Source organism: Adiantum capillus-veneris, chromosome 29, assembly GCF_014529385.1.
Source record: "Adiantum capillus-veneris isolate H3 chromosome 29, ASM1452938v2, whole genome shotgun sequence".
Taxonomy (NCBI): Eukaryota; Viridiplantae; Streptophyta; class Polypodiopsida; order Polypodiales; family Pteridaceae; genus Adiantum; species Adiantum capillus-veneris.
In genome coordinates, this window is record NC_140959.1 from 89011018 (window position 1) to 89035572 (window position 24555).

At 42.4% G+C, this 24555-nt stretch overlaps 1 long non-coding RNA gene across 1 annotated transcript in view; it reads left to right on the forward strand.

The window, feature by feature from the left end:
* The window catches only part of LOC147419552 (uncharacterized), a 108483-nt gene extending 84292 nt beyond the window's left edge, over positions 1 to 24191 (forward strand). The window contains exon 5 of the long non-coding RNA XR_015187103.1: positions 23965 to 24191. This is a non-coding gene — a long non-coding RNA (uncharacterized LOC147419552). The remainder of the gene's footprint in view (positions 1 to 23964) is intronic.
* The last annotated feature ends 364 nt before the right edge of the window (positions 24192 to 24555 follow it).

Sequence of the window (24555 nt, forward strand, 5' to 3'; positions counted from 1 at the left end):
CAACTCCCCAGTCAAGAGGGACTGCGCTATGGCCTTTGGGTCAGTTGAGCCAATGGAAGCATGTATCCCTATCTGGGCAAGCATTTTACCACGAAAGCCGGTGCCAAACGCTGTGCATACAAGGGATCTACGCACTAGGAACACTTGATGCGCAGTTTGAGCAATGGTGCTCAAACACAAAAACTTGCTCAAAGCTTTTAACTACCAAGTCATAAAATGGGCTTGGGGAGTAAATTCATTATGGATAATGGCCACATCGCCAGGGGGGAGTTGTCCTAGGTAATGCGCAAGGGAAGCTTGAGGTCCAAAGCCCGTCCGCTTGCCACCCGTCCTTGCAGCAAAATCATCAACCTCCACAACATCCTGTCATAAACCGATGAAGGTTGAGAAAAAAGACAATGAAGGATAAAATAGTAACATGAAAATTAGGATACAGTTTACCTCCTGCTCCTTGTCGTCCTCCTCCCTGTTGCCCTTTGCATCCAAGTCAATGCTCCCATGCACCACAGATACGAGCTTTGGATCATCAGATGGGAGGTTGCATAATGGCATAGGCATCCTAGCAGCCTCAACCTTGGCTTGCGTGGCTTGGAAATATTCATCGGCCACGTGCAACTGCTCTGCTGCCAGGACCTCCGCACATACAACTGCAATAGTGTCAGCAACAGAGTCCCCATCTGGCAAGAGCTTGCTTTCTAGGGCATCTGGCGTATTGTCTAAGGGACATTTTCTGTTGTTGCATAGCACGCTCAAGCATTCATCCATGCGCAGGCCAAATGCTTTCTCCAAATCATGCAGGAACACATACTCCTCCCCATCCACTAACACTGAGGAGAAGCGGCTTATTTCTACCTCTGGGATGGCCACATCCGTCAGTGGTAGTGGCACTAGAGTGTCACTAGGGCCAGCCGCAACTATGGATTTCTCAACCACTTCCTCAAGACCCCTAGGGTACTCGAGCCGGTGTGCTTTTCCTTCCGCTGCAGGGTTCATGGGTATAACCTGCTGCTCCTTGGTGTCCTTGATAAAGGACCCAACTTGAAGGTGTGGTAAGCGGAGCTCCTCCAGATCAGGTTCCTCGCTCCCCAAGAAGATAAATGTTGCGAGCCGAGAAAGGTACTCCACCCCCAACTTGCGCTTCTTGAGCGCTGACACCCCAGGGGCTTGCTCGTCCAAGTAATGGCCTGCATCGGTTGCAATTTCTTGGAATCGTTGCAACCGCTTGGAGAATGGGTGATCACCTTTGTGTATATAGCACAAAAGATCACAAGGCACCTAGATCCCTGCATGTGGGGGGATAGATACAGAATATTTTATGATGTGCTCCTCCATGAACGCAAAAATATCCTCAAATGCATCCATGTGAAGGGCAACTGTGGCGTCAAGGTCAGGGAGACGAGTAAAAAAGGTGTGGAGGTCCAACTTCCCTTTGTATTTGGTGTCCTCGAGGAAGAGGATGAAGCATGACGAAGGGGTGGATGTGGATGCAAATGCAGAGGCTGTGGCAGCATCCATGTCTAGCCTGGGGTGTAGATAGAGAGCGGAGGAGCTTAAGAGTTTCAAAAGTGAAAATAGTGAATGAGTTAGGTGGCCCCCCTTTTATAATGGACCCTTTTTTTAAGACATTAAAAAAAAAGGCACTTTCACCAAAAAATGATTTCTCATCCCAATGCCAAAAATTATATTCAAAGGCATGATTTGCCGAAGCAAATCATGTTGATTACAACGGTGTTTTAGGGCTTAACTACTCCCCTGTTCATACTCACGAGCACGACACAGACAACATACTTATCATCCGATGATACGACTAACCCGTAGGTGCACGTAGGCAATCTCATTAGCTTGTCAGGCTGAAACCAATCTACACATACGCACTTTTATGATGCATCAATCACTAACCCTGGTAGAATGAAACCCACCCTATCCCTTAACTCTCACAACACAGTTTACACATCCAATGAACTCAGAATCGCATCAAACTTACTAGGCACCATCCTCTCACTAGGACATACTTACCTATAAGTCTAATCTCACCAGATTTGAACCCTAGCTATCTCGAATGCTGTCACGATAGACCAACAGGTCATAATCCAAAAGTGGGCGAAACTTAAGTTTATTAGTATCCATGTGTAGCTAATCTCTTTCTCATTCCATGAAGCACTTGATTATTGAAAACAGACACCGTTTGTGCTACTTACAAGCAAAACAAGCTCGAGGAAGAATCGATCGCGATCAACTTGAAACAACGAATGCGTGGCGTGGGCGCGTAGCTCTCGGAGAGACTATCGCAGTGGTGTGGTTGTGTCGTGAATCCGGTGAGGGAGAAGCGTGTAGCGAAGAGGATAAGACACACACTCTCTCTCTCTCTCTCTCTCTCTCTCTCTCTCTCTCTCTCTCTCTCTCTCTCTCTCTCTCTCTCTCTCTCTCTCTCTCTCTCTCTCTCTCTCTCTCTCTCTCTCTCTCTCTCTCAGACTCGTACGACACAGGATTAATTCAAATGTTTTTCAAAAAATGGTTCTAAGGTGACTTTTATACTTTAGTCACCTTAGCTCAAAAAATGTACATGGGGTTCTCTTGCTCATGATTACAAAAGTGGGAATAATTATGAGTCCTGACTAACTGACTAATATTTACATAATCCAGACGAATGGATCAAACTGATAAGACGTCTTTGACATAAAATTGGAATTTGATATGCTTTACAAATGGGCTCATTACAACAGTTGGACCAATGGGGCTCCAACACTCCCCCCCTCCTAGTTCATGTCTACCACGACATGATCGTCTTTGTCTTTATTGTCATTGTTGCCTTTCTTGAGTGATTTGCTGTAGAAACGCATCATAGCGCATAGAGTCACTTGCCATTAATGGGCCAAAATTTTTTGGCTTATACATGAAGAAGCCCGTGTAAAATGCTTCTTCAAATGTCTGGAGATGGTAGCTTGGCAAAAACATCAGCCGTTTGAAATAAGCATACAATACTGGCTCTATCGGTGGCCCACTTAGATCGTATGACAATTCTGAGATGCTTCTTTCAGTATTCATATACTCTGATGTCCAGCTTTCTGAGAAGGTTGTGAGACAGACCAAAAATATGCGAGCTATTTTACATAGCATCTTGCAGGATAAGTCAGGAGAGCCTCCGAATTCTGCTATGGCGCCCTGCAGGGTTTTCACCATGTAAGAACCGGATATTCTCTCTCCCTCTGCTGGCCCTGGCATTACTGGATAATTCAGCCATGTCGGATTTTTGCTCTATAGTGCTTTATGTTGGCTGTAGGTATATGTTCGGGGATTTGGGCAAAACGTTCTGTCATTCCTCAGTTCAGGCGGTGCGTTGACTAAGTGGATCAGTTATGAGGATGGTCCAATAGCCATTGACGCCTCCACTTTGGCTGGCTGTCCACTATTCTGTTTTTCCGTTCCCTATCTTGTACTTCTCCTTCAAATACTAGCACTTGTTCTTCTTTTTCGAACTGTCGTTGATGTGTTAGAGTCTCATACTTCAGCAGAGCATAAGGTAACATAGGCGCATTCCATTCTTACCGTAGCTCTGCTACTGTTCTGCTTGATTTGGAAAGCCCTTGTAGCAACTCCTTTTGGAGTTGCATAGCCTTGTACCATATCATTTCTGTTTGCTTTTCCATCTGCTCGGCTAGCCTCTGCTCTTCCATCTTCGTGAATGAATCTTCTTTTGTCTCTTGGTCTTTGGAGCCGGTTTGATCAGTCTGTGTATGTGCCTCCTGTTTATCAGAATCTTCGTCGTACTCATCTTGACCCCCATAAACTTCGGCGAGTCCAACCAAATTCATTGTTACTGGCTCCATGTGCACTCGTCCCTCTCCTTGGTGCTGCCCTGCACTTTGTAGACTTGCAATTTGTGCGGTCATTGTTCTACTACTGATTTTTAGAGCTTGAAATTCCATGTCTTTTTTAGCGGCCGACTCCTCTAACTGTTTTATCGTGATATGCAGGTTTTCATTTTCTTCCCTGAGTGATTTGGAAACAATGCTTTCCATTTCACTGTGTGGTCCTTGTTGTTGTTCACTTTGTAAATCTGAAATTTGTCTTTGTAGTTCACCTTCTGCTCTAAGCGCACTTTCAGCAATCATTAAACGTTGTTTTCTTTCTAGCTTCAGCTCCCTCTTTAGTGCAGCCACTTCTTCTTCTGGATGGACTACTGGTGTTGTTGGTAGCGACGTTTTTTGCTTTTTAGCGCGTTCGATTCTCTTGCTTGGATATCTGTTACTGCTCTTAAATCTTTGACTTCAATTTGTAAGTCATCGATGACGACTTGCAAATTTGTGATGGCCTCTAGAGCATCTTGCTTTTCCTTTTCCAACTGTTGGATGCGTTCATCTCTTTCAATGACATCTTCAAGGAACACGTTTATTGTATCTTCACATATGGCATTGAAGTCTTCCGATTCCTGTAAATTGTCCTTGAGAAGATTTAATGTGCCTTTGAGCCCCAATATTTCAGTATCTCTGATGCTGATCAGCTTTAGAGTGTCTTCCCTTTGCTCTTGCAGTCTCTGAACTTCCTCATCAGTTTTTTGTACCTTCATTTTGTTGGACCGGTTATGATCAGCTAACCATTGACTGTGAAATCTTGTTAGGTTTAGTATTGTCGCCATTAACTGCAAATCTTCATCTATAGTAGCTTCGAGCTCAATTTCTTGAGAGGAGGAAGCTTTATCTTTAGACTGATCCACCACCTTTTGCTTGCATTTATCACTTTGTGATATGGTTCCAGTGTTTTGGCGTCTATATGTTCCTTCTTCTTCTTCCTGTTCACTGGGCGGTGTGTGAACTCTGTCATCTCGATGTGAGCTTTCTGAATGCGAACTAGATTCAGCAGGTGGGCTAGATTGCCTCTCACTTGTATCTGGCCTTGGAGATGGCGACGGTGTCTCCTGATCACGTGAAGTCGGCCTCAGCTGATCTCTCAAATTTTGGAGATCCTCCTCTTCTAGTAGCAGTTCTGGCTCATCCCTCGCATTTCTTTCTTGGATGTATTTCTCGAACCAGTCCAGCTCAAAAGCTGGGTTGTTTCTATTCTTCGTTCTCAATGTGAAAGTGCTACTAGACGGTTTCCAAGTGGCGTCTACATCGCCTCGTAGAGATCTTTCTAGAGCAAACCCTTCTAGCATCCTTTCCATCTTTGCTATCTTCTGCAACCTGGTGTTGTTTTCCATTTCCACTTTTCGCTTCTTTAGTCGGGCATCTTCCTCTTCAGTTCTTTTTTCTTCATCCATCTTTTCTTGTGTACTTCTTGTCACTCTTTCCAGCTTGCGTCCTCCAATGGTATTAATAGATGCCGGTACTTTCCTTTGTGATCCGTCTTCGCTATTTTCCCTTAATACTAGCCAGTTGTTCTGATGAGGGGCAGGTGGCAACTGATTTTCCACGCCTATGGCATGGTATATTACTCTGGTTAGGACTTCTCCTCCTGCAATGTAATTGGGTCTGTCCTGCCTTAGCTTTGTCATTTCTTCAAACAGATATGATGCGTGATCTATGTAGAACTCACGGGTCATTCCCATAGCCCATGTCAATGTGGTTGAGATGCTCCCGTGCGGTGTAGTGTATCTTGGCGGCCTTTTGCTGTAGCTCAACAAACACTGACTTTAGATCTGTGTCAGCTCTCTTACTTCTGGGTTTGCTATGAGTTCGAAAGAAGGCAGTTTGGACTTTTGCAAGTAAACTGTGAGATTTTTCCTTCTTTCTCTCATGTTTGCTCCTTGATCTGACAATTTCAATGTCTCTTTGATGATCTCTTTGGTGATCTGGATCTCCATCACTTCATTATCCATGCCTGCCACTCTGCAAGTTCCATCTTCTTGGATAGTCTCTATTAGATGCTGTACCCTCTTGAAATCTATCCCTACTGGTGGTAGTGACACAAGGTTCCACAAGCTGACTTTTTTGAGCCATGACCTTTGCGGTGATCTTTTCAAGTAATTCTCTGCCTCCTTGGGAATCATCACCATATCCACTAAGTTTCTTTTGTCATCCACATATGAACCTTGATATATCTGAAAGGCCGTTGCTTGTTGCACATCTGCAGGTATCCATGTGGCTGCTGGCTTTAAAGAATTGGGTAGAAGTGCATAGGGTGTTGCACCTTCCGTTGCCAGGTTCTTACCTTTTCTTTTTCCCTGAGAAGCCTCCATAGATCCTGTCATCACCATTATCAGTTAATGCACAAACATAGTACTACTCTCCTAAATTGATTACCACTTAATCATGCATCTAGATGAGCCTTCTTAATCCCAAGATTAGTTAAGATAAAATGTTAGCAGATAGACAAGTTCTTCCATTGTGCGACTTTGGCGGCTTTAAATTGATGTTGTTGGTGAAGGAGAACAAGTCCAAATGCCTTGAAACTTTGTGTGGTGTATTCTCTCATGGCATGTAAGGTCACTCCATAAGCCAAAGCTCAAAATTTGTCCCTTTGCTACTTTTTCTTAGTCTATCGCGCTAGACTGGCATTTTTTTGATCTGGGTCCTTTTTTGCAGTTGTAACTCCACCACTTGGTTTCCCATACCTTGCACATGGTCTGATCCCCTTTTCACCTCAAATGAATGTCAAGTGACCCCTTTTTGGATCAACTCCCAATTTTCCAGATTCCCTTCAGAGAGATGTTGTTCTATCTCCTTCATTTTGTGTTGTTTTGGGCTCAAACTTAGTGGGTGGTCATCTTGCATCATGTTGAAGACAGCTGCTAATTCAGATTTTTGATAAGATGGTCCAGTATCCCTCTGCTTGGTCTATCGCGATAGACTGGAACTTAGTGCCAGTTTGTCATTTTCTAGCTTTGTGACCATCTGTGTGCCTTCTCCCAGTTGATGCAAGGTTTCTTGACCCCTGACATGTAAATTTTACCTGTCTGCCCTTGAGAATTTTTGTTCTGACTCTGAGTTGTCTGCATGTCTTTCTCAGCTTGCTATATGAGTCCATCTTGGCACCAAATTTGGTGTACTGCCTTCATTTGCTTCCCCAAGTCTAACTTATAAAAATTTGAAAAGTCTTTCCCCCCAAAAAATTGTTGCAGCAAGTCTATCGCAATAGACTGAGCTTTTTGGCCAAAATAGATTTTTCTGGCACTTTGACTTGATATTGGTGGTTAACATTCCTTGTTAGCACCCCTCATGAAGCCAAAGTCAAATTTTCCCTTATCTAAGTGCAAGTTCAAGTCTATCGCGATAGACTGGGCACTTTGTCATTTTTACCAGTTTTTTTGATGTTAGTTGACATTCATGGTGTTAATAGGCCCTCCTAGACACACACATCAAGTTTTAATCAATTTAGCAGAATGTACTCCCTGTTTGCAGCACTTAGCTGGTCCTAAAGTGGAAGTAGACCACTTAGGTGATAGTCGCGGTTCCTTTTGGTCTTTGTATGATTCCGGCTGTCTTCTACTTCCTTTTGACCTTCCATCCAAGCAATCGGTTTTTGTTTTGGTGTTTGAAACACCAAGAACGACCATTTGGACGTCTTCTGGCCTGTTGCCGACATTTGCCCTAGTGGAAGAACTTTTTTTCCTGAGTGGACACATTCCATCTCATAGTTGATCTCCTTTGGATGTTCCTTGTTGAATTTGGTGTAATTTTGTCACTTGGTCGGCCCGTTAGAGTATCGTGACGCTTTGTGCGGTTTTTGTCAGATAGGGACTTTAGGCTCCGTTTTGACGAACTTTTTCATAATCTAACCCTTCAGTCGGTTTGTCGAGGTCATTGGCTTGCTGTCTATGAATTTTGGCTCATTTCCGATCACCTTGGTTTTGTCGCCCATTTGCAGGTCCTGCTAAATTAGGGTTTTCTGAGCGGCTTCCTTCACGCTTACCGAGGTCATAGGCTCGATCCCTAAGCTATTAGCATTGTGCCTTTCACTTTTGGTCCCATTTGGTGGCCTCTAGGTCTCCCTAACAACCATTCTACCATATGTGTGCACAGGTTGTGATTGTGATGCTGGCTAGGTTTTGCGACTAACTGAAGTAAACAACACTTAGAGTAGGTGTTGACGAGCATACCTCTCATATCTGATGTCGATCTGGCGACCGTGCACGATGGATGAGCTCCTGGAATTCTCAACTGCTGTAGGGAGCTCTCTCTCTCTCACTATGGAAAATGACTCAAATGAGGGATTTCTAGCCTAGTCTCTCTATATGTAATTGAGACTCCGACACCAAATTTTCCCATCTTTTACCTGTGGCCATAACTTTTTGCGAGATGCGGTTTAGGCTCGCAAATTTCTTGATTTGGACTTCGGTTGCTCCAATTTTACCATTTTTGTAGATTTCTCCTTTTGGAGGTCCCTTCATGAGGATGGTCATTTTTCTCTGTCACCTTTGCAGTCCTTATTTTTTTTGTGTCTTCTTTACCTTGCTCTGATCAGGCGTCTCTTCTTTTGTGTTTCCATCTGGATTGCGGATTTTTTTCTATAATTTTTGCTAGAAAATGGCTAAAATAAAGCAAATAAATCCCAAAATAACCCAAAAATAGCAATTCTAACCTAGAAAAATACCAATGAGAAGAAAAACACTTTGTAGCTCACTTTTCTCTCGTCTTTGTACAATCTCGCTCACTATCGTCAACCTTGGCCTATTTTTTGCTGTTTTTAGATAGTTTTTGGCCAGATTTGACTCTCTTTATAGTCTATACACATCCCTAGGGGCTCATGAATGATGATTTGGTCCCTGATTCTGATTAATTACGAGGGAATATTCTTTTTCCACAAATCATACAATAAAACGCAAAAAATGGTTGAAAAATTGCTCGCAAACACTGCCCTCTAATATATGACATGATGAGTCCGCATTTGGAATGCCTCCCCCCCTCCTAGTCGGAGTCCTCCCGGACGATAGGGTATCATTAAGGGTATGTGTTGTGCATGGGTTTGAACTCGTGCTAATGCAGGCCTTGTAATATAGTCCTATATGCATGTACGGTCAATGCATGTAGAAAGAATGTATGCAGTGCAAGAGGAAGGTATAAGCGATTCGCTTATTGGCATTTGTCGTCGAGGTTTCCTGTGGTATCTTGAATTGGCTGGCAGATTTTCTTTGCAAGTAGTAGTTGTAACTCCGCCGCCCGTTGTTTGATTGTTTTCCACTGGTTTTGAATTGGCGTATGTGGTTCCTTTGAAATCGCTATTGTTGTATCTGGTGGAACATTCTCTCTTGCTGCCTTGATGATTTGTGTCTGATACATCCTTGTAGTTTTCGTTTTTGATTCTGTTTGTTTCCTCGTGTTGTTTGTATGATGTTGCTTGACCTTGACGGTTGTAGATAGTTGCACGATTGTCATCTTTGTCCGCCCTTCTTCTGTTGTTGGCTCGTTTTGAATTGGCACTTTTGGCCTCCATACCAATATAGTCCGTTGCATATTTGACAGATTGACTATGTTTCTTTGAAGATTTGCTGGCTTTTGGTGTTGTGTATGTTCTTCAAACTCCTCTTTTATAGGAATTAGGCTGTCGCGCCTTATCCACACTTTGTATTGCCGCTTTTGATGTGATTGTGCCTCGGTCAGCTCTGTACGCCGTACCCAAACTTGCCTGGTTCCCTGCATGGATGTTGATTTTTTATAAGACGTTGCTGGACTTGTAAACTTTGTTTGTTGTTGGACAGATTTTTGCGGTTGTATTGACTTTTGTTTCCTCCTTGATATGAATTGGTTATATGATAAGAAGGGTTCTGAAAAGTTTTCATTTCTGAACAGTGCCTCATTCGTATCCAAATCAATGAATACCTTGTTAGCTTTCATCCATGAAACTGCTAAGATACACGGAGTTGCTGACCTACTTGGTGGAAGTACATGGAATTTTGTAGTGTACATGTGTGCCTGCACTATGATTGGTATTATAATAGACCACATCGTGGTCACCTCATCACCCAACGCTACTTTCAACCCGTGTGTCTCTGGAATCGTCTTCATTGGTCCAAGTGTCAAGCAATGCATAGATTTCAACTTGTTTTGTGCCTGCATAAGATTTTATGTAAGGACTACACCATGTATCTTCCAAGTCGTTGATGATGCTATCGTCCTGAGCCCTAAGGTCTGTCATGGTCTTCTCTAATTCGTCGCTTTGTATATCCGCTTCGATTGTTTGGGATGTTGAAAGAGGATATTCGTCAGTCATCATTGGGGTGACCATGTTTATTTTCCTGAGAAACTGTTTTCGTTTAGCAATCGATTCCTTTGCTTCTTGTTGTGCCCAGTCTTGAATTCGTTGTTGTTCCTGTCTATATGTTTTTCCATAATGCAGTTGAAACAACATTTCCGGTGTTAAAGGGAGATGATATTTTTTTAAACGACACCCACTAATCCAGTTCGGCATTTCTTTTCCATCTAGTGTCGACAGTTTCACTGCTTCGCTGAACGATATTTCTTGGATCAAATAAGGTCTCATGCCCCTTTTCTTTATCTTTTTGGCATGCTGTTTAAGGGTGTATACTAAGACATAGTCGCCCGTTTTAAAGTCCTTGTTCTTGACATGTTTGTCAAAAAACTCTTTCTGTTGTCTTTTTTTTGCATAGATGCCCGCTACAGCGTTGAGTCGTAACTCATCTAATTTTTCAAGGTCCTCTAACTGCTTTGAAAGTTCATGCCCCGTCCAGTCCAACTGTTTTGCTACCCTTAGTGTGGGGATCAAAAAGTCAATAGGCAATATTGCATTTAACCCATATACCATATTAAATGGTGTAGCATTGAGTGTTGTTTTATATGCAACTCGATAAGCCCACAATGCCGAATAGAGCATCTGATCCCAATCTGTTCTTGTTTCAGTAACCAGTTTCGTGAGAACCGTGCACAATACTTTGTTGGTCGCTTCCGCTTGGCCATTGGCTTGTGGATGATAGGGTGCAGATTTGCGATGAATTACCATAAACTCATTTAAGAGATGTTGGATAACTTCATTTACAAAGTGTGTCCCTCTATCACTTACCAGCTCGATTGGAAGGCCATAACGTGTAAACACATATTCATATAAGAATTGTGCCGTGGTTCTAGCGTCTGCTTTCGTTATGGCTTTTGCTTCCACCCATTTGGTCATGTAGTCCGTGGCCACTATGATATATTGTGCTTGTGAACAATACGTTGGTGGAGTGATAGGACCAACAAAGTCCAATCCCCATTTAGCGAATGCTCGAGCACTCATCATTGGTCTTAAAGGCATTTCGTCTCTTTTAACTAGTACCTTAGTGCGTTGACATTCATCACACCTTTTCACGAATTCTGCTGCGTCTTGAATCATGGTCGGCCACCAAATCCCTGCAACCATAATGATTTTTACGGTTCTCTCTGCTGAAAAATGACCACCTGCTATGCCTGCATGAGCTTGTTCCAATAATGGAAAGTAGTCATTTTCATGAGGAACTAACCTCAGTTGGTCATCAGTTCCTCTTTTATACAATTGGTCACTAATGATGGTATACCTATTCGCTTCGATTTGTAAAGCCTTTTGTCTGGCTTTAGACCAATCTCCTGGCAGCTCCTTATTAGTCAAATAATCCACAATAGCATGACTCCATGAGGGTGCTACTGTCACTTGGTATAATGTGGCATAATCCACAGTGGTATTGGATGTGCAAAAGTCACATTTCTTGATGTAATTGGCTACATCGCCTGCCATTCCTGGCCAATACACTCCAAGTCTTCTTAATTGTGCATACATCATTTGATTTCCTCTATGGAATCCCCCTGTTTGTGTATGGGCCTCCTCTAGATACGCTTCGTACTCCTCTGGGCCTATACAAAATCTTAGAATCCCATCGTTTCCATGATGGTACATTCTTCCCGCAAGCATTGTGTAATTTCGTGCTTGTCTAATGTCTTCCACCGTGTGTTTGTCGTCAAGATTCATTCCATATGTCAGCAACGGAATAATTTTCTCTGACCATTTCGGTACCATCTCTATATTAAACATGTATGCGTCTGGGAGATCATCATCTACTCCGGTAGCTTTTTCGCCATGTAGTAATCGAGAAAGGTGGTCTGCTCTTTGATGAGTTTTTCCTTTCTTAACCACTACCGTAAAATCAAACTCCAGCAACACAATGAACCATCTTACAATTCGTCCCGTGTTGCAAGGTTTGTTTACTAAGTATAAGAGTGCCTGATGATCCACAAAGAATGTGAATTTGTTCGCGAGTAAGTAATGCCGAAATTTCTTTACGGCATATATCATACCCAATCCTTGTCTTTCAGTGGTAGTATAATTTTGTTCTGCACTGTTGAGTTGTCTACTAGCATAACTGATTGGAAAATCCGTCTTTCCCTCAATTGGTTGTGCTAGTATACAGCCTATTGCAAATGCCGAAGCATCTACATGTACATGGAAGATCTTTGACCAATCTGGTGCTTTTAGAATTGGTGCAGATACCAATGCATCTTTTCATTTCTGGAATGACTCCTCACATTCATTTGTCCAAATGAAGAGCGTGATTAGACTATACAAGGGTTTTGCTATTAAAGCGTACATGTAGATAAAACGTCGATAGTATCCACAATGTCCCATAAATGATTGTACCTCTCGTACAGTGTTTGGTCTTGGCAATTCTATGATCACCTTCACCTTGTCTTCATCAGTGGTAATTCCATTAGCTGACACTATGTGGCCTAAGATTTTACCTTGTCGCACCATGAATACACAGTTTTCTGGGTTGAGGCAAATCCTATACGTGCTGGAGCATTGGTCAAGCCAAATGGCATTACTCTAAACGCATATATGCCCCATTCTGTTGCAAATGCTGTTTTGTATTGATCTTCTAGTTTGACCCCCAATTGGTTATAACCAGAGAATTCGTCCATAAATCTATAGGCTTGCTTGCCAGCCACTCGTTCCAGGACGTGTTCAGTGATAGGTAGAGGGTAGTTGTCTCCTATAGTTGTTGCATTTACCTTCTTGAGATTTAGACACACTCGTAATTTCCCGTTTTTCTTAGGTACCACCACTATCGGGGACACCTAGTCTGTGTGTTCTATCTCATAAATAAATTCAGCCTCCATAAGTTTGTTTATCTCCTCTTTTATCCTTTTGGCGAATGTCTCATTGTACGTGTATGGACGTTGTTTGCTTGGCTTTGCATCAGACTTCAGAGGGATTGAATGTTCACAAATGTTAGGATCCACTCCCTTCAAATCTCTGTACGACCAGGCAAATACATCTGGAAATTCCTTAAGTGTTTTGATCAGTAAGTCCTTCTCTTCTCGACCTAGATCTGTGGCAATGTAAGCAGGTCGAGGATTTTCTCCTCGCTCTGCTAAGTTTATTTTCTTGGCGTTCTCTGGCCCGTCGTAGGACTGATTTAGGTTCCCTCATTGGTTGCTGAACCACCAATCTTCTTTCCTGAATGGTGTACTTACAATAGTGAGGAGGTACATCTATCTATTTACTCCCATCACTAGCGTTCGTTCCATCGCTACTTTCCATTTCAGTTGTCCATACATTTTTAATTTTTTGTTTCCACTCATTGTATCTCGTTTTCCGTTCAATTTTCGTCATAATTGGACTACCATAGACATTCAGTTTTTCTGTTGGAACTCTTTTTGTTGGTTTGCTGGTTTTCTTAGGTTTCAACACTCTGGACTTAAATCCTAAGTCTTCAGCAACCTTAAGAAATCTTCCTGACACTTTATCCTTAGCACAATCAACAGCATGAATGTTCATAAGGAAATGTGTCTTACCCTCAAACTCCGGCATGGGTCTCAACCTGGTTGGTGTACTGATGTGGTGTCGTTTACTCTTGTATCTTTTTTGACGTCTCTCATTTTGGTTTGGGAAATTGTAGAAGATGTCATTGTATTGATCTTGATTGTCGTCTCCCTCTGTATTTTCCGACTTCTCGTCATCTGCGTTATCCTTGTTTTCACTTTGATCAGAAGAATCATAAAATTCTTCTCCTTCCTCCTTTATTTCTTTAGTGGGGATGTCCACATAGCCCACTATCTTAATCTCAAGTTTCGTTTCTATTTTATGGATCCTCGTATTCTCAGTATCTACCTCGTCCTCGTCCTCCTCCACAATTTTTCTCAACATGTAGTATGGTATGATATCGTAGCCATTCTCATCACAAAATTTGGTGGGAGTGACTTCATTGATGCATACATCCAATGTAGCTAAAATTTGAGACCATTCTAGGGGTTCGAGTTTCTCTTCAGGAAAAGGTTGTCATATATAGGCATCGTCTTCCAAGACCCTCTCTAGTGTCCTTTCATCGTGGTCAAATCCACTACATTGAGATGCCCCACACATCCATATCTCTTTTTTCTTACAAAGCCACGCTGGGACTTCTGATCCACTAATGGTGGTTGAGTCAAATTCTTTCACAGGGGTTCTGGTGACATCATGGTAGCTATGATTTTTCATGTTTACGCATGTAGTAGTTTCAGCATGTCTTAGATACAAATAATCATACCCCCAGTCCTGCACCATTTTGAGTTGCCTCATGAACGGCCTACCAAGGATAATTTCATAGTTGTTCTTCTTTCCGAAATCTACTATGGCAAAGGTATGTTCGTACTCTATGCCACAGGAAGATACCACGATTGCCTCAAGCAATCCTATAGGCCTTTCTATGTGCCCATCCGCCAGTTGCAGTTTCATTCTAGTTGTTCGTATTGCTGGTTTTTCCCATTTTTCCCATAGCAATTTGGTCGTAATGGCAATGCCAGCTCCACTATCAAGTATTGCCTTAGTTTCTATGCCATTATACTCAACTGGTAGGGTCGTGTTGCCGTCTTCACCCTCACAATACTCTCCTACCTTGTTGAGTGGCATTGTTCTAGTGTTGACTTTCTTCGGTTCTGTGTCATTAAGCTCGGTTTCGAAGAACTTAAGAGGCATCCTTATGCCAAATTTTTCAAGACATTTGCCCACTTCCATCCACATGCTTGGCCTAATTTTTAACAATTCTGCCAATGTGATTGTACACTTGACCGGAGTGGTCAACAAGTCTGTCAGGATTTTAGTGTCCAATTGATTTGAACCGCCTATTCTCTGAGAAGGTACTCTTCGAATTTTTGATCTTGCCTCATAGTCCCCCATATATGATGGCAAAGTTCTGAGAGACTGTGGTCTGCTATCTTTGGATGCAACTGAACCATTATCCCCTTGAAATGATTTAACGTCCAAATCCCATGGAGTCTTATTCAAGTTCAGCTCCGAGAAAGGCGTTGACTCGACTGTTTTTGTCTCATATTTTTCTTGAGCTTTTCGCACCGTTTCCCATAGCTCTTCAGGCCAATTTTCTTTCACAATAGGCAAATATGGTGGAAAATCTTTCAGTGATTCATCAGTGCTATTAGGTACGTCTTTTGCATCCTCTATATCCGGCAAGGATTTAATGTTTTCTATCTTGTCGGGTATCCTTTGTTCGGTTTTGTGAGGTGTTTCATGGTTTGGTGGTTTGATTACTATATCTCCCGCTTCCATAGGTGGAGGCTCCAGTAAAGCTTGTGCAGTTTCAATCAGCTGTTTGCACATCTCTAGTCTCTGTTTTTCTATCTCTGGATATGGATATTTCATCCACCTTTGCTCTAGGGTCTGTCTGTTCTTCAATCTTGCTTCATATGCTTGCAAGATTGCATCTAAGGGTTCATTGATCTTATTTACCAATACCGACCCTCCTGAGCTTGCACTCTTTGGTCCTTCCGTTGATTTTAGAGAGTCGGACTCTCTTTGCTGTTTAAGTTGTTCTCGAGCTATCGTTAGCTCAGCTTCTACATCTTTTTGTTTTCGCTCACGTCTAGCTTTCATTTTCACTCTTCATTCTTTCGAAGGATTATCACGACTGACACTAGACTTGTCAGTCTTGATTTCTTCTTGATTTTCATCGTTACTCTTGGGCTGATTGTCATTTTTCCTTGCTTGGTCTCTCGTCAAGACCTTAACAAGAATCGGAGTTTTGTTTTCTGACCCTCCACTGGACGGTAGCGCTCCCAGCATATTCAAGGTATTTTTTGCTCCTTTGCTCGGGTTTTTAGGGCAATCAGGGATCAAGTGAGTAATTCCACACTCCGTGCAATATGTGTTGACCCTAATGATTTCTTCATGAGGGAAATCCCTTAGCCAATGGTCTCCTCCACACTTGTAGCATGGTCCTTTAGGCTGTTGAGGTGCTCCTGGAGCTCCTCTTTGTTGGTGCGCAATTCTTTGCCCGCTCATGCCTCCGTTGGTTATGAACAACAGTGTTCTTTCATCTAGGCTATATCGTCCTTCTCCCGCTGCCTGTGCAGCAGTTGGTGGTCCTGTATTTCCTATCATGCTCCATGGTTCTGGTGTAGAGGGTTCGTCCTGTGGATAATAGACAGAGTTTGCCGCATATCCATTGGGCTCGTCGTAGTATGCATGCATAGGTACCAAAGCCTTCTCGTCCGACTCAGTTACTGTGGGTGTGTATCTTATGCCGACTGGTCGTAATCCTGGTAGGGGTGGTTGTTGTCCCAACACTGGTTGTGGTCTTTCTGCACCTACAGGTCCTGGTAGGTTGCCAGTCTGATATCTAGGCATCGGTTGGACTTGAGGAGATGTCGCCTGAGCTTGTGGAGCATATGGTCGTTCTCTCACATATCCCTTGTTATAATAACACTCCTCCGTTCCATGGTTTGTCCATTTTTGTTCAATCGCACACCATTTTGGTTGTTTAGCTTGTGGTTTTGAATACAAGTTAATCTTTTTAAGCACTTCCTCTACAAGCTGCTCTTGGCTTACCGCTACTTCCCCTTTCAGTGTTGTCTTAGCAGACTTGCTCCCGCTTTGTTGTGAGGAAGAATCATCGCCAAGATCCTTGAACTCACCCTCTTTGTAGACCACACAATTGTCCACAAGGTATAGCACTTCCTTGGTCAAATCATTCAACGTAGTGCTCCTTTTCATATGTAAGTCCTTTTGAAGATCTGCATTCCTTAGTCCTTGTATAAATATAAGCTTAAGTCTGGACTGAGTTGGCAGTTCTTCCATAGGACAGAACTTAACATATCTTTTTAATTGGAGGGCGGCCTCTTGCACGGACTCTCCATCTTTCTGTTTGAATTTATGGATTTGCGAGACGGTATTATGAGCTATCCCCCTTTGTGAGAATTCCTCGATAAACTTGTCAAACACTTCCTCTATAGACTCAAAGTCTCTTCGCTCCACCGAGTCAAACCATGTAGCCGCATCATCCTCTAAGGTTAAACAGAATCCTGCAAATTGGGTAGGAAATTCTAGCACCTCTTCAGCTCTAATTACATGCACAAAGGCTGCTACATGATCTCTTGGATCCTTGCTTCCTGTATATTTCTTGTTTATCCATTTTTGTACTTGAGAAGGTCTAATTCTACGATGGTCTCCAAATCTCATCATGGGATCTCCCCGTCCTAGTCAATATACCTCCTCTGGTCTTTTGTAGTGGCCAGGTTCTTCTCCCAATGGTGCTCCTAATCCATAATTTCTAACAGCTCTCAGGAGAGATGGTTCATCTCTCCGAACTCGTTCTCGGGGTGTTCTTCCAAGCTCAGTTGACCCCTGAGTCTTTGGCTTACTCTCTCCTTGATACTGTGCATAGAGTGGTGGTTCTTATAAATCCCTTAACCCTCGTGCGGTTTGATAACCCTCTCGGGTTCGGTCTTGTTCTAATGTAGCACTCTGTCGAAGCCATGCTTGCAGTGATGGCTAAGTAGCTGGTTGGTCCTGGTAGTTGGTCGTCGGTGGTCGGGTAGAATGTGAGGTAGCATCATACTCTTCTGAAAAGGGATTAGTCGACTTGCTAGGGGAGTAGGTGTCTCTTGGTACCTCGTCGGGGCCATAGGTCGATGCTCCCAGAACTGTTGCCTTTTCAACCTCTTCTGGGAGAATAATTTTGTATTCTCACCCGTATCTGTCAACAAAAACAATATCCTTCCCCATAGCAGTTTCATAAGAAAATAAGTAAAGAACCTTGTCTTTGCTTAATTCATTCGGGTAGGGTTCCTTGCATTGAAAGTAAGAGACTATTCCTTCGCTTTCATGCTTGTAAATCCCTACATTCTCATTATAGGTTGGGACTCTGGTTGTTTTCTTATCATACATAAAAAGCGCTCCAGGTCGATCAGTGTTAGGAGGCGGTTCTTGGGTTTCTGAAACCATTTTCCCTTTGGCCACGTTATCCCCATATCTGTTGTAATCCTCAGGGTTACTTACTATCATATAGTGGTTTCCATTTTCGTCTCTGAATCTCTCTTCATCATCGTAGAGTCGAATTATCTCTAGTCTCTGAGCCGGTCTTTCTTCAATATAGATACACTTGCGTCTCGGATAGTCAGAATAGACTAGGGCTCCCCTCGAGTTAGTTCCTTCCAAGAAGATTATAGTGAACTTGGTTTCGTTTAAAGGATGTAGGGAGGTGCTCCCCCCTGGCATTGGTCCTTCACCGTTGAAACCTACTTGCTGTTGACTCCCCATCATGAAGAAGGACTTTTCTGACGAAGTGTCAGTATCACTTCCCTCTTCAATGATTGGTGCCAATGGGTCTAGTCTCGTCTAAGTTACACTCTCTTCTGTGGACGTGGTGCTAACTTGACTTTTGACACTTTTAGCTCCCAACTTAACAAAGGCTCCCGACCTCAAATACATAAGAATGAAAGTTTTGTTGCAAACTTAAAGCTTACCTGGACTCCTTCTTCCTGTATAGCTTTGTGATGACCTCCTTCTGGGATCTACACAAGGATGGTTAGTCTGTTCACAAGTGTTTTCCCTGAATTACCAAAAAATCTTTCAAGTATATACAGCAACCACTTAGTCAGTCTTCTGGTGGTCCAATTTCAATGATGAAATGATGGCTGGGATCTATATAGAGAGTATGTTCTAGCAGTATAGTCACAAAATGCAAAAAATGTATGACTCACTACTTCCTTAGTTTATCGCGATAGACTGATAGTTTGCTCGGCACAAGTCAGTTCAAAATTGTGACTTTACCCTTGGGTTCTAGTTACCCTCTATATCCTATCCCTCAATTTTTGTGAAGTTTGGACACTTGGGTTGGGTTTTGGTCCCCTTTTAGTATTTTAGTCACAGCTTGATTCTCTATCTGACCCTCAGATTGACCTTTAGTGATCTAAATGCCTTGAATTTTGGTGTGTCTGCTATTTAGGCCCTGATAAACCTCTCCCTAGGGAAAATTTGAAAGAAAAGTTCCCCAGCAGAAAGTTTCTTGGTCTATCGCGATAGACTGAGCTCTTTCTTCATTTTCAGCTTTTTTTCCAAAGTTTTCCCCACAGTTAGTTTAGTCTCCCCTTGTGTAGTGCATTGACCAATTTTGGCACTGTTTGGACATCTGGTCAAAGACTTCTTGCCCTTGTCTCTGAATCCAGACTCCAAACACCAGTTTTGAAGTTTTGAGGTCGAAATTGGTGTTCAAATTCACTCAATTTTTGTGAGTACCCTTGTATTGATGTGTTAAGCTTGTGGTGTAAGGGTTTTTTGCTTGTTGCTAGACAAACACCACCTTCACCAGTCTATCGCGATAGACCAGGCAGTGAGCAATAGGAACTCAATTTTTTGTCTGTTTTTGCATAGTCTTGTTCCCTGTGCCCATACAAGTCTATCCCCCAAGTTTTGTGAAGTTTGGACTTATTTTGACCTCAAACTCAAGCACTTCAAAAATTTCACTTTTTTTGAACTTTGCATCCATTGCACTTGAAGTGATGCAAATTTGATGACACTGCATCTTAAACTTGTGCACATCAGTCATACCTCATGACACAGTCAGTTTACCCTTGGCTAATGGTTATATCTCATCTTGGCCTCTTTTAGGTTCACTTAGTGTTTCCTTATGACAATCACCTGTTTCTTTTTTTTTGTTGGTTTTGGTCACAGTTTTTATGTTTTCTTGAGTGTTGAATCATAAATTTCAATGTCGACTCTTTTCACCCCTTTCAAGGGTATATGAGGTGGGTTTTGCTTTCAAGGCAAGAAAACAGCCTTATTGTTTCTTCTTTTTGTTTGTTTTTTGCGGTTTTATAGCGTTTTTCTACTCTATTTCTTCACAAGTATAACAAGCACTCAAAACCAAAAACCAAAACTCCTCATTATCCTATTTAACTAAATCTAACTAGTCGTAGACCCTCGGCAAAACACAGGCTTCCTAGCTATCCACTAGACCTCAGGATACTCTATCCTGGATCTTGTTCTAAAAGTTTAAGCTCTCTCTAGTCAAAACTAAAGTAAGCTAACCATCACACGAGTGACGTAGATCTCCCTACTTAAGGTCTTGTGTCCCCGGCAGCGGCGCCAATGTTTTAGGGCTTAACTACTCCCCTGTTCATACTCACGAGCACGACACATACAACATACTTATCATCCGATGACACGACTAACCCGTAGGTGCACGTAGGCAATCTCGTTAGCTTGTCAGGCTGAGACCAATCTACACATACGCACTTTTATGATGCATCAATCACTAACCCTGGTAGAATGCAACCCACCCTATCCCTTAACTCTCACAACACAATTTACACGTCCAAACTTACTAGGCACCATCCTCTCACTAGGACATACTTACCTATAAGTCTAATCTCACCAGATTTGAACCCTAGCTATCTCGAATGCTGTCGCGATAGACCAACATGTCATAATCCAAAAGTGGGCGAAACTTAAGTTTATTAGTATACATGTGTAGCTAATCTCTTTCTCATTCCATGAAGCACTTGATTATTGAAAACAGACACCGTTTATGCTACTTACAAGCAAAACAAGCTCGAGGAAGAATCGATCACGATCAACTCGAAACGGTGAATGCGTGGCGTGGGCGCGTAGCTCTCGGAGAGACTATCGCGGTGGTGTGGTCGCGTCGTGAATCCGGTGAGGGAGAAGCGCATAGCGAAGAGGATAAGACACACTTACTCTCTCCCTCTCTCTCTCTCTCAGACTCGTACGACATAGGATTAATTCAAATGTTTTTCAAAAAATGGTTCTAAGGTGACTTTTATACTTTAGTCACCTTAGCTCAAAAAATGTACATGGGGTTCTCTTGCTCATGATTACAAAAGTGGGAATAATTCTGAGTCCTGACTAACTGACTAATATTTACATAATCCAGACGAATGGATCAAACTGATAAGACGTCTTTGACATAAAAAAAAGGAATTTGATATGCTTTACAAATGGGCTCATTACAACTGTTGGACCAATGGGGCTCCAACAAGCAGGGATCAATATGAAAATTTCAAGAGTTGCAAAGTTATAAGATCGATAGCATAGTTCCATCTATCCCCCAGTCCTCCTTGACCTTCAATTTGTCTTCCATTCTCTTCCCAATCTGCGGACATTCATTACAATAAGCATCCAATGATCAACAAACCATGATGTATTGAAAATGTGGTGGAAGGATTCTCACCTTGTGACCTTGTAAACGAAATTGTGCTTGTTGAAGGGCCTCAAAACCCATAATAACCAAATGTTCTCGAACATTACTGAGAGTCCAATGCTTGTTCACTTGGACTGCCTCCAAAGCATCGTTGGGCATCTTCACTGCAATGTCAAAGCTTGCAATAGCACCGTCTACACTCTGTAAGGGAGTCCACACTCCAAGCTTGCGCATCCAACGATCATAGTGAAATCGTATGTACAAGGAGGTGCGGGATTTCAAATAGCGCATTCCAATACCTGAAGCTCCAACCTTACAACGGTACCGGTCCCCGTTGTGCATGCCATCCACAAAACCCCAGTCCTCTTCTAAAAGCCTTCCTAATTCCTCGTAATGCGCATCTTTACATACAAGCATTGTGGTAGTCTCCACAAATCCAAACTCTTTAAAAATGTGCACAAAACAATGAATAGGCAAACACCAACTGAAGCCCATAGACCTAGAAGCTTTAGAGTATTTCAAAGAGTTTTGGACATCCATTATCATCTTTTGCTTGAAAGATGCTACCGACCACAAATCTGGGACCGGCCACTCCATACTTAATAAGGAAGTTACTTTGATGGGTTCAAGCGTTCCAAACGCTTGTGTAGAAGTAGGGACAATATAGGAGTGAGAATAGAAGAAAATCCTTCTTTGAACCAATTTGGTTGGGCAAAGATGTGGGAGCATTATTGCTCCAATATCCGCATGTATAGCATTGAATGTGCCGGAGAGACTATGTAGTGGATGCTCCTCCACCAACGTGGATGGAAATATGACTATAAATGCATGACAAATGTTAAGTATTAATCCATAATAACATTACACTGTGATTTCACACCTAGGTTTGTATTCTCAAAACATGTACTTACAATGTGTTGGAAATCGAGGTAGTTGTTGCAAGTGCATGGTTGACATTGAGAAAACATGTTGCACAATGGCTACGGTCCCCTTGTCTTTGCGGTTCTTGAAGCCAAGGAGCTTTCCTTTCCAATGAAGATCCAAGTTTGCACGATTCCGCACATGATGAGGCCCAATAGCAGATGGTTGCATGTATACCCAAGCACCTTTGGTGAACTCTTGTGGCACCCACTCATCATCTACACCTCTAGTGTTGTGGCATGCAACTGCTGTGACCGCATCCTTTGGCCGCCTTTGCGAAGTAGAGTTGGCCATGGTTGAGCAAAGAAAACTAGGAGGAGGAGAAGGTGGATAACCCTTGCTTGGTGTGGCAATGGAAGGTGGTAGGGGAGGAGAGAGGAGCTTCCTTGCTGCAGCAATGGAGATGGTGTAGAGAGAGAGTGTTGGAGTAGAGGATGAGTGTGATGGTTGTAGCCAAGGAGGGGTTGAAAAAGGGGTTCTAGAGAGAGAAAATCACTTTTTGCCTAATAACTACTTTTGGGGGAGCTCTGGATAGCAAAAACAGATTTTTCAAAAGTTTTTTTAAAATTTTGAATTTTAGGGTTTTTAGATGCACGTTTTGACTTTTTGAGATCAAAAAATGCTTTTTTGACCATAAAATAGTATTAGGGGGGTTTTCAGAAGATGAAATTTGAGTTTTGAAAATTTTAAAAAATTTCAAATTTTTGGGATTTTTTCAAATCCGGATCAAAAAGGAAGGAAGTTGGAGGTTCCATATGGCCCACCCTCCCCCCCCCCCCACCTTCTCACTAGGTAAGAGCCCATTTAAGAAGTGTAAGACTACTCTGTCCCCCTACATTTTTGAGGGCATAGAGTGTGTCCACCACCCTCTTCTCATTGGCTGGCCTCTAATTAACCTTAATCCCAAAGGGCCCCTAGAGGGTTCATATTTTTCCTAATGCAGCCGGCATGCCACCCGAGAAGATGGGTTCCTTTTTGTGATAGTTCACACAAGAGTAGGTTGCTTACGCATAGAACCTTTGGGGAGCTTAACTCTCTAGACCTAGTTCGGCCATCCCTATGCGTAGGATGAGTGTGTGCCCTACGCCCATCGGCCCTACACCTCAGTTGAGTGTTCCAATTATATCGACAGCTCGTTCTTCTTTGAGACGAGATAGACATCATTCTGAAGGTGGTGGTTATTGTGGTAGTGGTTCTATCAATACATCCACACCACTAAGAGAGTGTCCACCACTCTCTTCCGTAGCTATTTCATTGATTGAAACACCATGTACACCTTGGGGACCACATGAGCATGATCCTAGAAAAATGTACAAGACCAAGGATGGAGTTGTTGTGGCGGATAAGGCTGGATAGGCCATGTGATAGAGGATTTGACAACTTTGTATAGTTTAATTTGGCCACTCTATGATGGAGATTTGAAATGATAAGAGGCTAGAGAGGGGTACAAGACCGACAATCCAAACCTAACATGGTTGGATGCAGAGAAGTGGGTGTGGATTGCATGAGAGACACATGACAATCCTCAGAGATTTCAACAATAGAGAGATGTAGCTAGAGCATGTTGGAGTCTATTGGAGCATCACATCTTGGGAGTGGGGGCTATGAAACTCTTTGACATGAGTTTGTAAGTATTATATGTATGCTTAAAATTGCCAAATATGTATATGTTATTTGAATATTTATCTTATTATTGATTGTTTATTTTGCAGGAAGTTACCATGAAGTGACCTCTGACATGCCAAGAGGAGAAGTATGGGTACAAGCATGGACTTGTGGCCCTTTTGACCCAGCTGCAAAATGAGGGAGAGGCCGTTGACTGTGAGGCATTACCACGAGGGTGAAATCCTCCATATATGTTTCTTTTTTGGAGTTGTGGTCATCTTGATTGTATACATGTATAGTTTGATGTTTATGTTAATGGTTTTGCATTCCGTTTGGTATGGCGATCAGGTTATTGTTTTGCAATTATGGTATGAAAATCATGTTATGGTTATGGTATGACAAGTAGGTTATGGTTATGGTTTTGCAAATATGGTTTGGCAATCAGGTTATGGTTATGGTTTTGCAATAGCCGTTGGTATGTGCACTGAAATGAACATTGAAATATTATTTTCCTTTTGATGCTTATTTAAACGGGTATACCAACACTCATATCACCTAACGTTTATATCAACGATGCGATACCAATGCTGATATCGATGCTCATACCGGGGCTTTTTATTCTCAAAACAAACTTATTGCCATTGGGACACGCGTCGATATTCACATGACATGTTGTAGTGACTGTTGGATGACCATAT